This window comes from Gorilla gorilla, chromosome 21 (genome assembly GCF_029281585.2).
Source record: "Gorilla gorilla gorilla isolate KB3781 chromosome 21, NHGRI_mGorGor1-v2.1_pri, whole genome shotgun sequence".
NCBI lineage: Eukaryota > Metazoa > Chordata > Mammalia > Primates > Hominidae > Gorilla > Gorilla gorilla.
The window spans coordinates 5,008,975-5,029,556 of record NC_073245.2 but is presented as its reverse complement, the minus strand read 5'-3'; positions in this window follow the sequence as shown (position 1 = coordinate 5,029,556).

Here is a 20,582-nt window from a genome sequence, read left to right as displayed (position 1 = left end):
AGATATTTCCATGTTCATACAGAGGACGGTGTAGATATTTCCATGTTTATAGGGATGGCGGTGTAGATATTTTCATGTTTACACAGATGGCGGTGTAGATATTTCCATGTTTACACAGATAGCGGTTTAGACATTTCAATGTTTACACAGATAGCGGTGTGGATATTTCCATGTTTATTCAGATAGCAGTGTAGATATTTCCATGTTTATACAGATAGCGGTGTGGATATTTCCATGTTTATTCAGATAGCGGTGCGGATATTTCCATGTTTATACAGATAGTTGGGCAGATATTTCCATGTTTATAGAGATAGCGGTGTAGATAATTCCATCTTAATACAGATGGCGGTGTAGATATGTCCATGTTTGTACAGATGGCGGTGTAGATATTTACATGTTCATACAGATGGCGGTGTATATATTTACATGTTCATACAGATGGCGGTGTAGTTATTTCCATGTTCATACAGATAGCGGTGTAGATATTTCCATGTTCATACAGATAGCGGTGTAGATATTTCCATGTTCATACAGATAGCGGTGTAGATATTTCCATGTTCATACCAATAGCGGTGTAGACATTTCCATGTTCATATATTTAGCGGTGTAGATATTTCCATGTTCATACAGATGGCGAAGATATTTGCATGTTCATGCAGATAGCGGTGTAGATATTTCCATGTTCATATAGTTAGCGGTGTAGATATTTCCACGTTCATAGAGATGGCGGTGTAGATATTTCCATATTTATACAGATAGTAGTGTAGTTATTTCCATGTTTATAGAGATAGCACTGTAGATATTTCCATTGATATATAGATAGCTGTGTAGATATTTCCAAGTTCATACATATAGCGGTGTAGATATTTCCACCTTTATAGAGATGGCGGTGTAGATATTTCCATGTTCTTACTGATGGCGGTGTAGATATTTCCATGTTTATAGAGATGGCGGTGTTGATATTTTCATGTTTACATAGATGGCGGTGTAGATATTTCCATGTTTACACAGATAGCGTTGTAGACATTTCCATGTTTACACAGAAAGTGGTGTGGATATTTCCATGTTTATGCAGATAGCGGTGTAGATATTTCCATGTTTATAAAGATAGCGGTGTGGATATTTCCATATTTATACAGATAGTTGGGCAGATATTTCCATGTTTATATAGATAGCGGTGTAGATATTTCCATCTTAATACAGATGGCGGTGTAGATATGTCCATGTTTGTACAGATGGTGGTGTATATATTTCCATGTTCATACAGATAGCGGTGTAGATACTTCCATGTTCATGCAGATAGCGGTGTAGATATTTCCATGTTCATCCAGATGCCGGTGTAGATATATCCATGTTCATTCAGATGGCGGTGAAGATATTTCCATGTTCATACAGATGACGGTGTAGATATTTCCATGTTCATAAAAATGGCGGTGTAAATATTTCCATGTTCATAGAGATGGCGGTGTAGATATTTCCATGCTCATACAAATGGCGGTGTAGATATTTCCATGTTCATAGAGATGGCGTTGTAGATATTTCCATGTTTATACAGATAACAGTGTACTTATTTCCATGTTTATAGAGATAGCGGTGAAGATAATTTCAATTTTATACAGAAAGCTGGGTAGATATTTGCATGTTCATACAGATAGCGGTGTAGATATTTCCATCTTCATACAAATAGCGGGGTAGATATTTCTATGTTCATACAGATAGCGGTGTAGATATTTCCATGTTCATACAGATAGCGGTGTAGATATTTCCATGTTCATACCAATAGCGGTGTGGATATTTCCATGTCCATACAGTTAGCGGTGTAGATATTTCCATGTTCATACAGATGGCGGTGTAGATATTTACATGTTTATACAGATAACAGTGTAGTTATTTCCATGTTTATAGAGATAGCAGTGTAGATATTTCCATTGTTATATAGATAGCTTAGTAGATATTTGCATGTTCATACAGATAGCAGTGTAGATATTTCCATGTTTGTACTGATAGCGGTGTAGATATTTCCATGTTCATACAGATAGCGGTGTAGATATTTCGATGTTCATACAGATAACGGTGTAGATATTTCCATGTTCATACAGATGGCGGTGTAGATATTTCCATGTTCCTACAAATGGCGGTGTAGATATTTCCATCTTCATAGAGATGGCGTTGTAGATATTTCCATTTATATACAAATGGCGGTGTAGATATTTCCATGTTCATAGAGATGGTGGTGTAGATATTTCCATGTTTATGCAGATAGCGGTATAGATATTTCCATCTTTATATAGATGGTGGTGTAGATATTTCCATGTTTATAGAGATGGCGGTCTAGATATTTCCATGTTTATAGAGATAGTGGTGTAGTTTTTTCCAAGTTTATAGAGACAGCGTTGTAGATATTTCCATGTTTATACAGATAGCGGTGAAGATAATTCCATGTTTATACAGATAGCGGTGTAGATATTTCCATGTTTATGCAGATAGCAGTGTAGATATTTCCATGTTTATAGAGATAGTGGTGTAGATAATTCCAATTTTATACAGATAGCAGTGTAGATATTTCCAAGTTCATACAGATAGCGGTGTAGATATTTCCACATTTATAGAGATGGCGGTGTAGATATTTCCATGTTTATACAGATGGCGGTGTAGATATTTCCATGTTTATAGGGATGGCGGTGTAGATATTTTCATGTTTACACAGATTGCGGTGTAGATATTTCCATGTTTACACAGATAGCGGTGTAGACATTTCCATGTTTACACAGATAGCAGTGTGGATATTTCCATGTTTATACAAATAGTTGGGCAGATATTTCCATGTTTATACAGAGAGCGGTGTAGATATTTCCATATTCATACAAATGGCGGTGTAGATATGTCCATGTTTGTACAGATGGCGGTGTAGATATTTCCATGTTCATACAGATGGCGGTGTAGATATTTCGAAGTTTATAGAGATGGCGCTGTAGTTATTTCCATATTTATAGGGAAATCTGTGTAGATATTTCCATGTATATTCAGATTGCTGTGTAGATATTTCCATGTTCATGCAGATAGCGGTGTAGATATTTCCATGTTCATCCAGATGCCGGCGTACATATATCCATGTTCATACAGATGGCGGTGAAGATATTACCATGTTCATACAGATGGTGGTGTAGATATTTCCATGTTCATACAAATGGCGGTGTAGATATTTCCATGTTCATAGAGATGGCGGTGAAGATATTTCCATGTTCATACAAATGGCGGTGTAGATATTTCCATGTTCATAGAGATGGCGGTGTAGATATTTCCATATTTATAGAGATGGCAGTGTAGTTTTTTCCATGTTTATAGAGATAGCAGTGTAGATATTTCCATTGATATACAGATAGCGGTGTATATATTTCCATGTTCATACAGATGGCGGTGTAGATATTTCCATGTTCATAGAGCTGGCGGTGTAGATATTTCCATGTTTATGCAGATAGCGGTATAGATATTTCCATGTTTATAGAGATGGTGGTGTAGATATTTCCATGTTTATAGAGATGGCGGTCTAGATATTTCCATGTTTACAGAGATAGTGGTGTAGTTATTTCCAAGTTTATAGAGACAGCATTGTAGATATTTCCATGTTTATACACATAGCGGTGAAGATATTTCCATGTTTATACAGAGAGCTGTGTAGATATTTCCATGTTTATAGATATAATGGTGTAGATAATTTCAGTTTTATACAGAGAGCAGTGTAGATATTTCCATGTTCATACAGACGGTGGTGTAGATATTTACATGTTCATACAGATGGCGGTGTAGATATTTCCATGTTCATACAGTTAGCGGTGTAGATATTTCCACGTTTATAGAGATGGCGGTGTAGATATTTCCATGTTCATACAGATGGCAGAGTACATATTTCCACGTTTATAGGGATGGCGGTGTAGATTTTTTCATGTTTACACAGATGGCGGTGTAGATATTTCCATGTTTACACAGATAGCGGTGTAGACATTTCCATGTTTACACAGATAGCGGTTCGGATATTTCCAAGTTCATACAATTGTCGGTGTAGATATTTCCATGTTCATACAGATGACGGTGTAGATATTTCCATCTTTATACAGATAGCAGTGTAGTTATTACCATGTTTATAGAGATAGCAGTGTAGATATTTCCATGTTCATACAGACAGCGGTGTAGGTATTTCCCTGTTCATACAGTTAGCGGTGTAGATATTTCCATGTTCATACAGATGGCAGTGTAGATATTTACATGTTCATACAGATGGCGGTGTAGATATTTCCATGTTCGTACGGATGGCAGTGTAGATATTTCCATGTTCATACATGTGGCGGTGTAGATATTTCCATGTTTATACAGATAGCAGTGTAGTTATTTCCATGTTTATAGAGATAGCAGTGTAGATATTTCCATTGATATACAGATAGCTGTGTAGGTATTTGCATGTTCATACAGATAGCGGTGTAGATATTTCCATGTTCATACAGATGGCGGTGTAGATATTTACATATTCGTAGAGATGGCGGTGTAAATATTTCCATGTTCATACAGATGGCAGTGTAGATGTTTCCATGTTCATAGAGATGGCGGTGTAGATATTTCCATGTTTATGCAGGTAGCGGTATAGATATTTCCATGTTTATACTGATGGTGTTGTAGATATTTCCATGTTTGTAGAGATGGCAGTCTAGATATTTCCATCTTTATAGAGACTGTGGTGTAGTTATTTCCAAGTTTATAGAGACAGCGTTGTAGATATTTCCATGTTTATACAGATAGCGGTGAAGATATTTCCATGTTTATACAGATAGCGGTGTAGATATTTCCATGTTTATACAGATAGCAGTGTAGATATTTCCATGTTTATAGAGATAGTGGTGTAGATAATTTCACTTTTATACCGAGAGCAGTGTAGATATTTCCACGTTCATACAGATAGCGGTGTAGATATTTCCACGTTTATAGAGATGGCGGTGTAGATATTTCCATGTTCATACTGATGGTGGTGTAGATATTTCTATGCTCATACAAATGGCGGTGTAGATATTTCCATGTTCATAGAGATGGCTGTGTAGATATTTACATGTTCATACAAATGGCCGTGAAGATATTTGCATGTTCATAGAGATGGCGGTGTTGATATTTCCGTATTTATAGAGATGGCTGTGTAGTTATTTCCATGTTTCTAGAGATAGCAGTGCAGATATTTCCATTGATATACAGATAGCTCTGTAGATATTTGCATGTTCATAGAGATAGCGGTGTAGATATTTGCATGTACATACAGATAGCGGTGTAGATATTTCCATGTTCATACAGATAGCGGTGTAGATATTTCCATGTTCATACAGATAGCGGTGTAGATATTTCCATGTTCATACAGATACCGGTGTAGATATTTCCATGTTCATACATTTAACGGTGTAGATATTTCCATGTTCATACAGATGGCGGTGTAGATATTTAGATGTTCATACAGATGGCGGTGTAGTTATTTCCATATTCATACAGATAGCGGTGTATATATTTCCATGTTCATACAGATAGCGGTGTAGATAGTTCCATGTTCATATAGATAGCTGTGTAGATATTTCCATGTTCATACCAATAGCGGTGTAGACATTTCCATGTTCATATATTTAGCGGTGTAGATATTTCCAAGTTCATACAGATGGCGAAGATATTTCCATGATCATGCAGATAGCGGTGTAGATATTTCCATGTTCATACAATTAGCTGTGTAGATATTTCCATGTTCATACAAATGGCGTTGTAGATATTTCCATGTTCATAGAGATGGCGGTGTAGATATTTCCATATTTATACAGATAGCAGTGTAGTTATTTCCATGTTTATAGAGATAGCAGTGAAGATATTTCCATTGATATACGGATAGCTGTGTAGATATTTGCATGGTCATACAGATAGCGGTGTAGATATTTCCATGTTCGTACAGATAGCGGTGTAGATATTTCCATGTTCATACAGATAGCGGTGTAGATATTTCCATGTTCCTACAGATAACGGTGTAGATATTTCCATGTTCATACAGATAGCGGTGTAGATTTTTCCATGTTCATACAGTTAGCGGTGTAGATATTTCCATGTTCATACAGATGGCGGTGTAGATATTTACATGTTCATACAGATGGCGGTATAGATATTTCCATGTTCGTACAGATGGCGTTGTAGATATTTCCATGTTCATAGAGATGGCGGTGTAGATATCTCCATGTTTATGCAGATAGCGGTATAGATATTTCCATGTTCATAGAGATGGCGGTGTAGATCTTTCCAAGTTTATACAGATAGCAGTGTTGTTATTTCCATGTTTATAGAGATAGCAGTGTGGATATTTCCATTGTTATACAGATAGCGGTGTAGATATTTCCATGTTCATACAGATATTGGTGTAGATATTTCCATGTTCATACAGTTAGCGGTGTAGATATTTCCATGTTCATACAGATAGCGGTGTAGATATTTCCATGTTCATACAGTTAGCGGTGTAGATATTTACATGTTCATAGAGATACCGGTGTAGATATTTCCGTGTTCATACAGACGGCGGTGTAGATATTTCCATGTTCATACAGTTAGCGGTGTAGATATTTCCCTGTTCATACAGATGGCGGTGCAGATATTTACATGTTCATACAGATGGCGGTGTAGGTATTTCCATGTTCGTACAGATGGCGGTGTAGGTATTTCCATGTTCATAGACATGGCGGTGTAGATATTTCCATGTTTATGCAGATAGCGGTATAGATATTTCCATGTTTATACAGACGGTGGTGTAGATATTTCCATGTTTATAGAGATGGCGGTCTAGATATTTCCATGTTTACAGAGATAGTGGTGTAGTTATTTACAAGTTTATAGAGTCAGCGTTGTAGATATTTCCATGTTTATACAGATAGCGGTGAATATATTTCCATGTTTATACAGATAGCGGTGTAGATATTTCCATGTTTATACAGATAGCAGTGTAGATATTTCCATGTTTATAGAGATAGTGGTGTAGATAATTTCAATGTATACCAAGAGCAGTGTAGATATTTCCAAGTTCATACAGACAGCGGTGTAGATATTTCCACGTTTATAGAGATGGCGGTGTAGATATTTCCATGTTCATGCAGATGGCGGTGTAGATATTTCCATGATCATACAAATGGCGGTGTAGATATTTCCATGTTTATAGAGATGGCAGTGTAGATATTTCCATGTTCATACAAATGGCGGTGTAGATATTTCCATGTTCATAGAGATGGCGGTATAGATATTTCCATGTTCATGAAGTTAGCGGTGTAGATGTTTCCATGTTCTTACAGATGGCAGTGTAGATATTTACATGTTCATACAGATGGCGTTGTAGATATTTCCATGTTCATACAGATGGCAGTGTAGATATTTCCATGTTCATACAGATAGCGGTGTAGATATTTTCATGTTCATACAGAGAGAGGTTTAGATATTTCCATGTTCATACAGATGGCGGTGTAGATATTTCCATGTTCATTCAGTTAGCGGTGTAGATATTTCCACGTTTATAGAGATGGCGGTGTAGATATTTCCATGTTCATACAGATGGCAGAGTAGATATTTCCACGTTTATAGGGATGGCGGTGTAGATTTTTTCATGTTTACACAGATGGCGGTGTAGATATTTCCATGTTTACACAGATAGCGGTGTAGACATTTCCATGTTTACACAGATAGCGGTGTGGGTATTTCCATGTTCATACAATTGTCGGTGTAGATATTTCCATGTTCATAGAGATGACGGTGTAGATATTTCCATCTTTATACAGATAGCAGTGTCGTTATTACCATGTTTATAGAGATAGCAGTGTAGATATTTCCATGTTCATACAGATAGCGGTGTAGGTATTTCCCTGTTCATACAGTTAGCGGTGTAGATATTTCCATGTTCATACAGATGGCAGTGTAGATATTTACATGTTCATACAGATGGCGGTGTAGATATTTCCATGTTCGTACGGATGGCAGTGTAGATATTTACATGTTCATACAGATGGCGGTGTAGATATTTCCATGTTCGTATGGATGGCAGTGTAGATATTTCCATGTTCATACATGTGGCGGTGTAGATATTTCCATGTTTATACTGATAGCAGTGTAGTTATTTCCATGTTTATAGAGATAGCAGTGTAGATATTTCCATTGATATACAGATAGCTGTGTAGGTATTTGCATGTTCATACAGATAGCGGTGTAGATATTTCCATGTTCATACAGATGGCGGTGTAGATATTTACATATTCGTAGAGATGGCGGTGTAAATATTTCCATGTTCATACAGATGGCAGTGTAGATGTTTCCATGTTCATAGAGATGGCGGTGTAGATATTTCCATGTTTATGCAGATAGCGGTATAGATATTTCCATGTTTATACTGATGGTGTTGTAGATATTTCCATGTTTGTAGAGATGGCAGTCTAGATATTTCCATCTTTATAGAGACTGTGGTGTAGTTATTTCCAAGTTTATAAAGACAGCGTTGTAGATATTTCCATGTTTATACAGATAGCGGTGAAGATATTTCCATGTTTATACAGATAGCGGTGTAGATATTTCCATGTTTATACAGATAGCAGTGTAGATATTTCCATGTTTATAGAGATAGTGGTGTAGATAATTTCACTTTTATACCGAGAGCAGTGTAGATATTTCCACGTTCATACAGATAGCGGTGTAGATATTTCCACGTTTATAGAGATGGCGGTGTGGATATTTCCATGTTCATACTGATGGTGGTGTAGATATTTCTATGTTCATACAAATGGCGGTGTAGATATTTCCATGTTCATAGAGATGGCGGTGTAGATATATACATGTTCATACAAATGGCAGTGAAGATATTTCCATGTTCATAGAGATGGCGGTGTTGATATTTCCATATTTATAGAGATAGCTGTGTAGTTATTTCCATGTTTCTAGAGATAGCAGTGCAGATATTTCCATGTTTATACAGATAGCTCTGTAGATATTTGCATGTTCATAGAGATAGCGGTGTAGATATTTCCATGTACATACAGATAGCGGTGTAGATATTTCTATGTTCATACAGATAGCGGTGTAGATATTTCCATGTTCATACAGATAGCGGTGTAGATATTTCCATGTTCATACAGATAGCGGTGTAGATATTTCCATGTTCATACAGTTAGCGGTTTGGATATTTCCATGTTCATACAGATGGCGGTGTAGATATTTAGATGTTCATACAGATGGCGGTGTAGTTATTTCCATGTTCATACAGATAGCGGTGTATATATTTCCATGTTCATACAGATAGCGGTGTAGATATTTCCATGTTCATATAGATAGCTGTGTAGATATTTACATGTTCATACCAATAGCGGTGTAGACATTTCCATGTTCATATATTTAGCGGTGTAGATATTTCCAAGTTCATACAGATGGCGAAGATATTTCCATGATCATGCAGATAGCGGTGTAGATATTTCCATGTTCATACAATTAGCTGTGTAGATATTTCCATGTTCATACAGATGGCGTTGTAGATATTTCCATGTTCATAGAGATGGCGGTGTAGATATTTCCATATTTATACAGATAGCAGTGTAGTTATTTCCATGTTTATAGAGATAGCAGTGAAGATATTTCCATTGATATACGGATAGCTGTGTAGATATTTGCATGGTCATACATATAGCGGTGTAGATATTTCCATGTTCCTACAGATAGCGGTGTAGATATTTCCATGTTCATACAGATAGCAGTGTAGATATTTCCATGTTCATACAGATAACGGTGTAGAAATTTCCATGTTCATACAGATAGCGGTGTAGATATTTCCATGTTTATACAGTTAGCGGTGTAGATATTTCCATGTTCATACAGATGGCGGTGTAGATATTTACATGTTCATACAGATGGCGGTATAGATATTTCCATGTTCGTACAGATGGCGTTGTAGATATTTCCATGTTCATAGAGATGGCGGTGTAGATATCTCCATGTTTATGCAGATAGCGGTATAGATACTTCCATGTTTATACAGATGGTGGTGTAGATATTTCCATGTTTATAGAGATGGCGGTGTAGATATTTCCATGTTCATGCAGTTAGCGGTGTAGATATTTGCATGTTCTTACAGATGGCAGTGTAGATATTTACATGTTCATACATATGGCGGTGTAGATATTTCCATGTTCATACAGATGGCAGTGTAGATATTTCCATGTTCATACATATAGCAGTGTAGATATTTCCATGTTCATACAGATAGCGGTTTAGATATTTCCATGTTCATACAGTTAGCGGTGTAGATATTTCCACGTTTATAGAGATGGCGGTGTAGATATTTCCATGTTCATACAGATGGCAGTGTAGATATTTCCACGTTTATAGGGATGTCGGTGTAGATATTTTCATGTTTACACAGATGGCGGTGTAGATATTTCCATGTTTACACAGATAGCGGTGTAGACATTTCCATGTTTACACAGATAGCGGTGTGGATATTTCCATGTTTATACAGATAGTTGGGCAGATATTTCCATGTTTATACAGATAGCGGTGTAGATATTTCCGTCTTAGTAAAGAAGGCGGTGTAGGGATGTCCATGTTTATACAGATGGTGGTGTAGATATTTCCATGTTCATGCAGATGGCTGTGTAGATATTTCGAAGTTTATAGAGATAGCGCTGTAGTTATTTCCATATTTATAGAGAAATCTGTGTAGATATTTCCATGTATATTCAGATAGCTGTGTAGATATTTCCATGTTCATGCACATAGCGGGGTAGATATTTCCATGTTAATCCAGATGCCGGTGCACATATATCCATGTTCATACAGATGGCGGTGAAGATATTTCCATGTTCATACAGATGGCGGTGTTGATATTTCCATGTTCATACTAATGGCTGTGTAGATATTTACATGTTCATAGAGATGGCGGTGTAGATATTTCCATGTTCATACAAATAGCGTTGTAGATATTTCCATGTTCATAGAGATGGCGGTGTAGATATTTCCATGTTTATACAGATAGCAGTGTAGTTATTTCCAAGTTTATAGAGACAGCGTTGTAGATAGTTCCATGTTTATACAGATAGCGGTGAAGATATTTCCATGTTTATACAGATAGCGGTTTAGATATTTCCATGTTTATAGAGATAGCAGTGTAGATATTTCCATGTTTATAGAGATAATGGTGTAGATAATTTCAATTATATACTGAGAGCAGTGTAGAAATTTCCAAGTTCATACAGATAGCGGTGTAGATATTTCCACGTTTATAGAGATGGCGGTGTAGATATTTCCATGTTCATACAGACGGCGGTGTAGATATTTCCATGTTTATAGGGATGGCGGTGTAGATATTTTCATGTTTACACAGATGGCGGTGTAGATATTTCCCTGTTTACACAGATAGCGGTGTGGACATTTCCATGTTTACACAGATAGCGGTGTGGATATTTCCATGTTTATGCAGATAGCAGTGTAGATATTTCCATGTTTATACGGATAGCGGTGCGGTTATTTCCATGTTTATACAGGTAGTTGGGCAGAAATTTCCATCTTTATACAGATAGCGGTGTAGATATTTCCATCTTAATACAGATGGTGGTGTAGATATGTCCATGTTTGTACAGATGGCGGTGTAGATATTTCCATGTTCATACAGATGGCGGTGTAGATATTTCAAAGTTTATAGAGATAGCGCTTTAATTATTTCCATATTTATAGAGAAATCTGTGTAGATATTTCCATGTATATTCAGATAGCTGTGTAGATATTTCCATGTTCGTGCAGATAGCGGTGTAGATATTTCCATGTTCATCCAGATGCCTGTGTAGATATATCCATGTTCATACAGATGGCCGTGAAGATATTTCCATGTTCGTATAGATGGTGGTGTAGATATTTCCATGTTCATACAAATGTCGGTGTACATATTTCCATGTTCATAGAGATGGCGTTGTAGATATTTCCATATTTATAGAGATAGCAGTGTAGTTATTTCCATGTTTATAGAGATAGCAGTGTAGATATTTCCAGTGATATACAGATAGCTGTGTAGATATTTGCATGTTCATACAGATAGCGGTGTAGATATTTCCATGTTCATACAGTTAGCGGTGTAGATATTTCCATGTTCATACAGATGGCGGTGTAGATATTTACATGTTCATACAGATGGCGGTATAGATATTTCCATGTTCGTACAGATGGCGGTGTAGATATTTCCATGTTCATAGAGATGGCGGTGTAGATATTTCCATGTTTATGCAGATAGCGGTATAGATATTTCCATGTTTATACAGATGGTGGTGTAGATATTTCCATGTTTATAGAGATGGCGGTCTAGATGTTTCCATGTTTACAGAGATAGTTGTGTAGTTATTTCAAAGTTTGTAGAGACATCGTTGTAGATATTTCCATGTTTATACAGATAGCAGTGAAGATATTTCCATGTTTATACAGATAGCAGTGTAGATATTTCCATGTTTATAGAGATAGTGTTGTAGATAATTTCAATTTCATACAGAGAGCAGTGTAGATATTTCCAAGTTCATACAGATAGCTGTGTAGATATTTCCACGATTATAGAGATGGCAGTGTAGACATTTCCATGTTTATAGGGATGGCGGTGTATTTTCATGTTTACACAGATGGCGGTGTAGATATTTCCATGTTTACACTGATAGCGGTGTAGACATTTCCATGTTTACACAGATAGCGGTGTGGATATTTCCATGTTTATGCAGATTGCAGTGTAGATATTTCCATGTTTATACAGATAGCGGTGCGGATACTTCCATGTTTATTCAGATAGCGGTGCGGATATTTCCATGTTTATACAGATAGTTGGGCCAATATTTCCATGTTTATACAGATAGCGGTGTAGATATTTCCATCTTAATACAGATGGCGGTGTAGATATGTCCATGATCGTACAGATGGCGGTGTAGATATTTCCATGTTTATACAGATGGCGGTGTAGATATTTTGAAGTTTATAGAGATAGCGATGTAGATATTTCCATATTTATAGAGAAATCTGTGTGGATATTTCCATGTATCTTCAGATAGCTGTGTAGATATTTCCATGTTCATGCAGATTACGGTGTGGATATTTCCATGTTCATCCAGATGCCGGTGTACATATATCCATGTTCATACAAATGGCATTGAAGATATTTCCTTGCTCATACAGATGGCGGTGTAGGTATTTCCATGTTCATACAAATGGCGGTGTAGATATTTCCATGTTCATAGAGATGGCGGTGTAGATATTTCCAGGTTCTTACAAATGGCGGTGTAGATATTTCCATGTTCATAGAGATGGCGGTGTAGATATTTCCATGTTTATACAGATAGCAGTGTAGTTATTTCCATGTTTATAGAGATACCAGTCTGGATATTTCCATTGATATACAGATACCTGTGTAGATATTTGCATGTTCATACAGATAGCTGTGTAGATATTTGCATGTTTATACAGATAGCGGTGTAGATATTTCCATGTTCATACAGATAGCTGTGTAGATATTTCCATGTTCATACAGATAGCGGTGTAGATATTTCTATGTTCATACAGTTAGCGGTGTAGATATTTCCATGTTCATACAGATGGCGGTGTAGATATTTACATGTTCATACAGATGGCGTTGTAGATATTTCCATGTTCGTACAGATGGCGTTGTAGATATTTCCATGTTCATAGAGATGGCGGTGTAGATATTTCCATGTTTATGCGGATAGCGGTGTAGATATTTCCATGTTTATACAGATAACAGTGTAGATATTTCCATGTTTATGGAGATAGTGGTGTAGATAATTTCAATTTTATACAGATAGCAGTGTAGATATTTCCAAGTTCATACAGACAGCAGTGTAGATATTTCCACGTTTATAGAGATTGCGGTGTAGATATTTTTATGTTCATACAGGTGGCGGTGTAGATATTTCCATGTTTATAGAGATGGCAGTGTAGATATTTTCATGTTTACACAGATAGCGGTGTGGATATTTACATGTTTATGCAGGTAGCGGTGTAGATATTTCCATGTTTATACAGATAGCGGTGCTGATATTTCCATGTTTATACAGATAGTTGGGCAGATATTTCCATGTTTATACAGATAACGGTGTAGATATTTCCATCTTAATACAGATGGCTTTGTTGATATGTCCATGTTTGTACAGATGGCGGTGTAGATACTTCCATGTTCATACAGATGGCGGTGTAGATATTTCGAAGTTTACAGAGATAGCACTGTAGTTATTTCCATATTTATAGAGAAATATGTGTAGATATTGCCATGTATATGCAGATAGCTGTGTAGATATTTCCATGATCATGCAGATAGCGGTGTAGATATTTCCATGTTCATCTAGATGCCGGTGTAGATATATCCATGTTCAAACAGATGTCGGTGAAGATATTTCCATGTTCATACAGATGGCGGTGTAGATATTTACATGTTCATACAGATGGCCGTGTAGATATTTCCATGTTCATACAGATGGCGGTGTAGATATTTCCATGTTCATAGAGATGGCGGTGTAGATATTTCCATGTTTATGCAGATAGCGGTATAGATATTTCCATGTTTATACAGATGGTGGTGTAGATATTTCCATGTTTATACAGATGGCAGTCTAGATATTTCCATGTTTATACAGATAGCGGTGAAGATATTTCCATGTTTATCCAGATAGCGGTGTAGATATTTCCATGTTTATACAGATAGCAGTGTAGATATTTCCATGCTTATATAGATAGTGGTGTTGATTATTTCAATTTTATACCGAGAGCAGTGTGGATATTTCCAAGTTCATACAGATAGCGATGTAGATATTTCCACGTTTATAGAGATGGCGGTGTAGATATTTCCATGTTCATACTGATGGCGGTGTAGATATTTCCATGTTCATACAAATGGCGGTGTAGATATTTCCATGTTCATAGAGATGGCGGTGTAGATATTTCCATGTTCACAGAGATGGCGGTGTAGATATTTCCATGCTCACAGAGATGGCGGTGTAGATATTTCCATGTTCATACAGATAGCGGTGTAGATATTTCCATGTTCATACAGATAGCGGTGTAGATATTTCCATTTTCATACAGATAGCTGTGTAGATATTTGCATGCTCATACAGATAGCGGTGTAGATATTTCCATGTTCGTACAGATAGCGGTGTAGATATTTCCATGTTCATAGAGATAGCGTTGTAGATATTTCCATGTTCATACAGATAGCGGTGTAGATGTCTCCGTGTTCATACAGATAGCGGTGTAGATATTTCCATGTTCATACAGATAGCGGTGTAGATATTTCCATGTTCATACAGATAGCGGTGTAGATATTTCCATGTTCATACCAATAGCGGTGTAGACATTTCCATGTTCATACATTTAGTGGTGTAGATATTTCCATGTTCATACAGATGGCGGTGAAGATATTTACATGTTCATACAGATGGCGGTGTAGATATTTCCATGTTTGTACGGATGGCAGTGTAGATATTTCCATGTTCATACAGGTGGCGGTTTAGATATTTCCATGTTTATACAGATAGCAGTGTAGTTATTTCCATGTTAATAGAGATAGCGGTGTAGATATTTCCATTGATATACAGATAGCTGTGCAGATATTTGCATGTTCATACCGATAGCGATGTAGATATTTCCATGTTTGTACAGATAGCGGTGTAGCTATTTCCATGTTCATAGAGATAGCGGTGTAGATATTTCTATGTTCATTCAGATAATGGTGTAGATATTTCCATGTTCATACAGACAGTGGTGTAGATATTTCCATGTTCATACAGTTAGCGGTGTAGATATTTCCATGTTCATACAGATGGCGGTGTAGATATTTACAAGTTCATACAGATGGCGGTATAGATATTTCCATGTTTATGCAGATAGCGGTATAGATATTTCCATGTTTATACAGATGGTGGTGTAGATATTTCCATGTTTATAGAGATGGCGGTCTAGATATTTCCATGTTTACAGAGATAGTGGTGTAGTTATTTCCAAGTTTATAGAGACAGCGTTGTAGATAGTTCCATGTTTATACAGATAGCGGTGAAGATATTTCCATGTTTATACAGATAGCGGTTTAGATATTTCCATGTCTATACAGATAGCAGTGTAGATATTTCCATGTTTATAGAGATAATGGTGTAGATAATTTCAGTTTTATACTGAGAGCAGTGTAGAAATTTCCAAGTTCATACAGATAGCGGTGTAGATATTTCCACGTTTATAGAGATGGCGGTGTAGATATTTCCATGTTCATACAGACGGCGGTGTAGATATTTCCATGTTTATAGGGATGGCGGTGTAGATATTTTCATGTTTACACAGATGGCGGTGTAGATATTTCCCTGTTTACACAGATAGCGGTGTGGACATTTCCATGTTTACACAGATAGCGGTGTGGATATTTCCATGTTTATGCAGATAGCAGTGTAGATATTTCCATGTTTATACGGATAGCGATGCGGTTATTTCCAAGTTTATACAGGTAGTTGGGCAGAAATTTCCATCTTTATACAGATAGCGGTGTAGATATTTCCATCTTAATACAGATGGTGGTGTAGATATGTCCATGTTTGTACAGATGGCGGTGTAGATATTTCCATGTTCATACAGATGGCGGTGTAGATATTTCAAAGTTTATAGAGATAGCGCTTTAATTATTTCCATATTTATAGAGAAATCTGTGTAGATATTTCCATGTATATTCAGATAGCTGTGTAGATATTTCCATGTTCGTGCAGATAGCGGTGTAGATATTTCCATGTTCATCCAGATGCCTGTGTACATATATCCATGTCCATACAGATGGCGGTGAAGGTATTTCCATGTTCATATAGATGGTGGTGTAGATATTTCCATGTTCATACAAATGTCGGTGTAGATATTTCCATGTTCATAGAGATGGCGGTGTAGATATTTCCATATTTATAGAGATAGCAGTGTAGTTATTTCCATGTTTATAGAGATAGCAGTGTAGATATTTCCATTGATATACAGATAGCTGTGTAGATATTTGCATGTTCATAGAGATAGCGGTGCAGATATTTGCATGTTCATAGAGATAGCGGTGTAGATATTTCCATGTTCATACAGATAGCGGTGTAGGTATTTCCATGTTCATACAGAGAGCGGTGTAGATATTTCCACGTTCATACAGTTAGCGGTGTAGTTATTTCCATGTTCATACAGATGTCGGTATAGATATTTTCATGTTCATACAGTTGGCGGTGTAGATATTTCCATGTTCATACAGATAGCGGTGTAGATATTTCCATGTTCATACAGATAGCGGTGTAGATATTTCCATGTTCATACAGATAGCTGTGTAGATATTTCCATGTTCATACCAATAGCGGTGTAGATATTTCCATGTTCATTCAGTTAGCGGTGTAGATATTTCCATGTTCATACAGATGGCGGTGTAGATATTTACATGTTCATACAGATGGCGGTGTAGATATTTCCATGTTCGTACGGATGGCAGTGTAGATATTTCCATGTTCATACAGGTGGCGGTGTAGATACTTCCATGTTTATACAGATAGCACTGTAGTTATTTCCATGTTTATAGAGACAGCTGTGTAGATATTTCCATTGATATACAGATAGCTGTGTAGATATTTGCATGTTCATACAGATAGCGGTGTAGATATTTCCATGTTCGTACAGATAGCGGTGTATATATTTCCATGTTCATACAGATAGCGGTGTAGATATTTCCATGTTCATACAGATAACGGTGTAGATATTTCCATGTTCATACAGATAGCAGTGTAGATATTTCCATGTTCATACAGTTAGCGGTGTAGATATTTCCATGTTCATACAGATGGCGGTGTAGATATTTACATGTTCATACAGATGGCGGTATAGATATTTCCATGTTTGTACAGATGGCGGTGTAGATATTTCCATGTTCATAGAGATGGCGGTGTAGATATTTCCATGTTTATGCAGATAGCGGTATAGATATTTCCATGTTTATACAGATGGTGGTTTAGATATTTCCATGTTTATAGAGATGGCGGTCTAGATGTTTCCATGTTTACAGAGATAGTTGTGTAGTTATTTCAAACTTTATAGAGACATCGTTGTAGATATTTCCATGTTTATACAGATAGCGGTGAAGATATGTCCATGTTTATACAGATAGCAGTGTAGATATTTCCATGTTTATAGAGATAGTGTTGTAGATAATTTCAATTTCATACAGAGAGCAGTGTAGATATTTCCAAGTTCATACAGATAGAGGTGTAGATATTTCCACGATTATAGAGATGGCAGTGTAGACATTTCCATGTTTATAGGGATGGCGGTGTATTTTCATGTTTACACAGATGGCGGTGTAGATATTTCCATGTTTACACTGATAGCGGTGTAGACATTTCCATGTTTACACAGATAGCGGTGTGGATATTTCCATGTTTATGCAGATTGCAGTGTAGATATTTCCATGTTTATACAGATAGCAGTGCGGATATTTCCATGTTTATTCAGATAGCGGTGCGGATATTTCCATGTTTATACAGATAGTTGGGCCAATATTTCCATGTTTATACAGATAGTGGTGTAGATATTTCCAACTTAATACAGATGGCGGTGTAGATATGTCCATGATCGTACAGATGGCGGTGTAGATATTTCCATGTTTATACAGATGGCGGTGTAGATATTTCGAAGTTTATAGAGATAGCGATGTAGATATTTCCATATTTATAGAGAAATCTGTGTAGATATTTCCATGTATCTTCAGATAGCTGTGTAGATATTTCCATGTTCATGCAGATTACGGTGTGGATATTTCCATGTTCATCCAGATGCCGGTGTACATATATCCATGTTCATACAAATGGCGTTGAAGATATTTCCTTGCTCATACAGATGGCGGTGTAGGTATTTCCATGTTCATACAAATGGCGGTGTAGATATTTCCATGTTCATAGAGATGGCGGTGTAGATATTTCCAGGTTCTTACAAATGGCGGTGTAGATATTTCCATGTTCATAGAGATGGCGGTGTAGATATTTCCATGTTTATACAGATAGCAGTGTAGTTATTTCCATGTTTATGGAGATACCTGTCTGGATATTTCCACTGATATACAGATACCTGTGTAGATATTTGCATGTTCATACAGATAGCTGTGTAGATATTTGCATGTTTATACAGATAGCGGTGTAGATATTTCCATGTTCATACGGATAGCTGTGTAGATATTTCCATGTTCATACAGATAGCGTTGTAGATATTTCCATGTTCATACAGATAGCGGTGTAGATATTTGCATGTTTATACAGATAGCGGTGTAGATATTTCCATGTTCATACAGATAGCTGTGTAGATATTTGCATGTTTATACAGTTAGCGGTGTAGATATTTCCATGTTCATACAGATGGCGGTGTAGATATTTACATGTTCATACAGATGGCGTTGTAGATATTTCCATGTTCGTACAGATGGCGGTGTAGATATTTCCATGTTCATAGAGATGGCGGTGTAGATATTTCCATGTTTATGCGGATAGCGGTGTAGATATTTCCATGTTTATACAGATAACAGTGTAGATATTTCCATGTTTATAGAGATAGTGGTGTAGATAATTTCAATTTTGTACAGATAGCAGTGTAGATATTTCCAAGTTCATACAGACAGCAGTGTAGATATTTCCACGTTTATAGAGATGGCGGTGTAGATATTTTTATGTTCATACAGGTGGCGGTGTAGATATTTCCATGTTTATAGAGATGGCAGTGTAGATATTTTCATGTTTACACAGATAGCGGTGTGGATATTTACATGTTTATGCAGGTAGCGGTGTAGATATTTCCATGTTTATACAGATAGCGGTGCTGATATTTCCATGTTTATACAGATAGTTGGGCAGATATTTCCATGTTTATACAGATAACTGTGTAGATATTTCCATCTTAATACAGATGGCTTTGTTGATATGTCCATGTTTGTACAGATGGCGGTGAAGATACTTCCATGTTCATACAGATGGCGGTGTAGATATTTCGAAGTTTACAGAGATAGCACTGTAGTTATTTCCATATTTATAGAGAAATATGTGTAGATATTGCCATGTATATGCAGATAGCTGTGTAGATATTTCCATGATCATGCAGATAGCGGTGTAGATATTTCCATGTTCATCTAGATGCCGGTGTAGATATATCCATGTTCAAACAGATGTCGGTGAAGATATTTCCATGTTCATACAGATGGCGGTGTAGGTATTTCCATGTTCATACAAATGGCGGTGTAGATAATTCCATGTTCATAGAGATGGCGGTGTAGATATTTCCGAGTTAATACAAATGGCGGTGTAGATATTTCCATGTTCATAGAGATGGCACTGTAGATATTTCCATGTTTATACAGATAGCAGTGTAGTTATTTCCATGTTTACAGAGATATCAGTGTAGAAATTTCCATTGATATACTGATAGCTGTGTAGATATTTGCATGTTCATACAGATAGCGGTGTAGATATTTGCATGTTCATACAGAT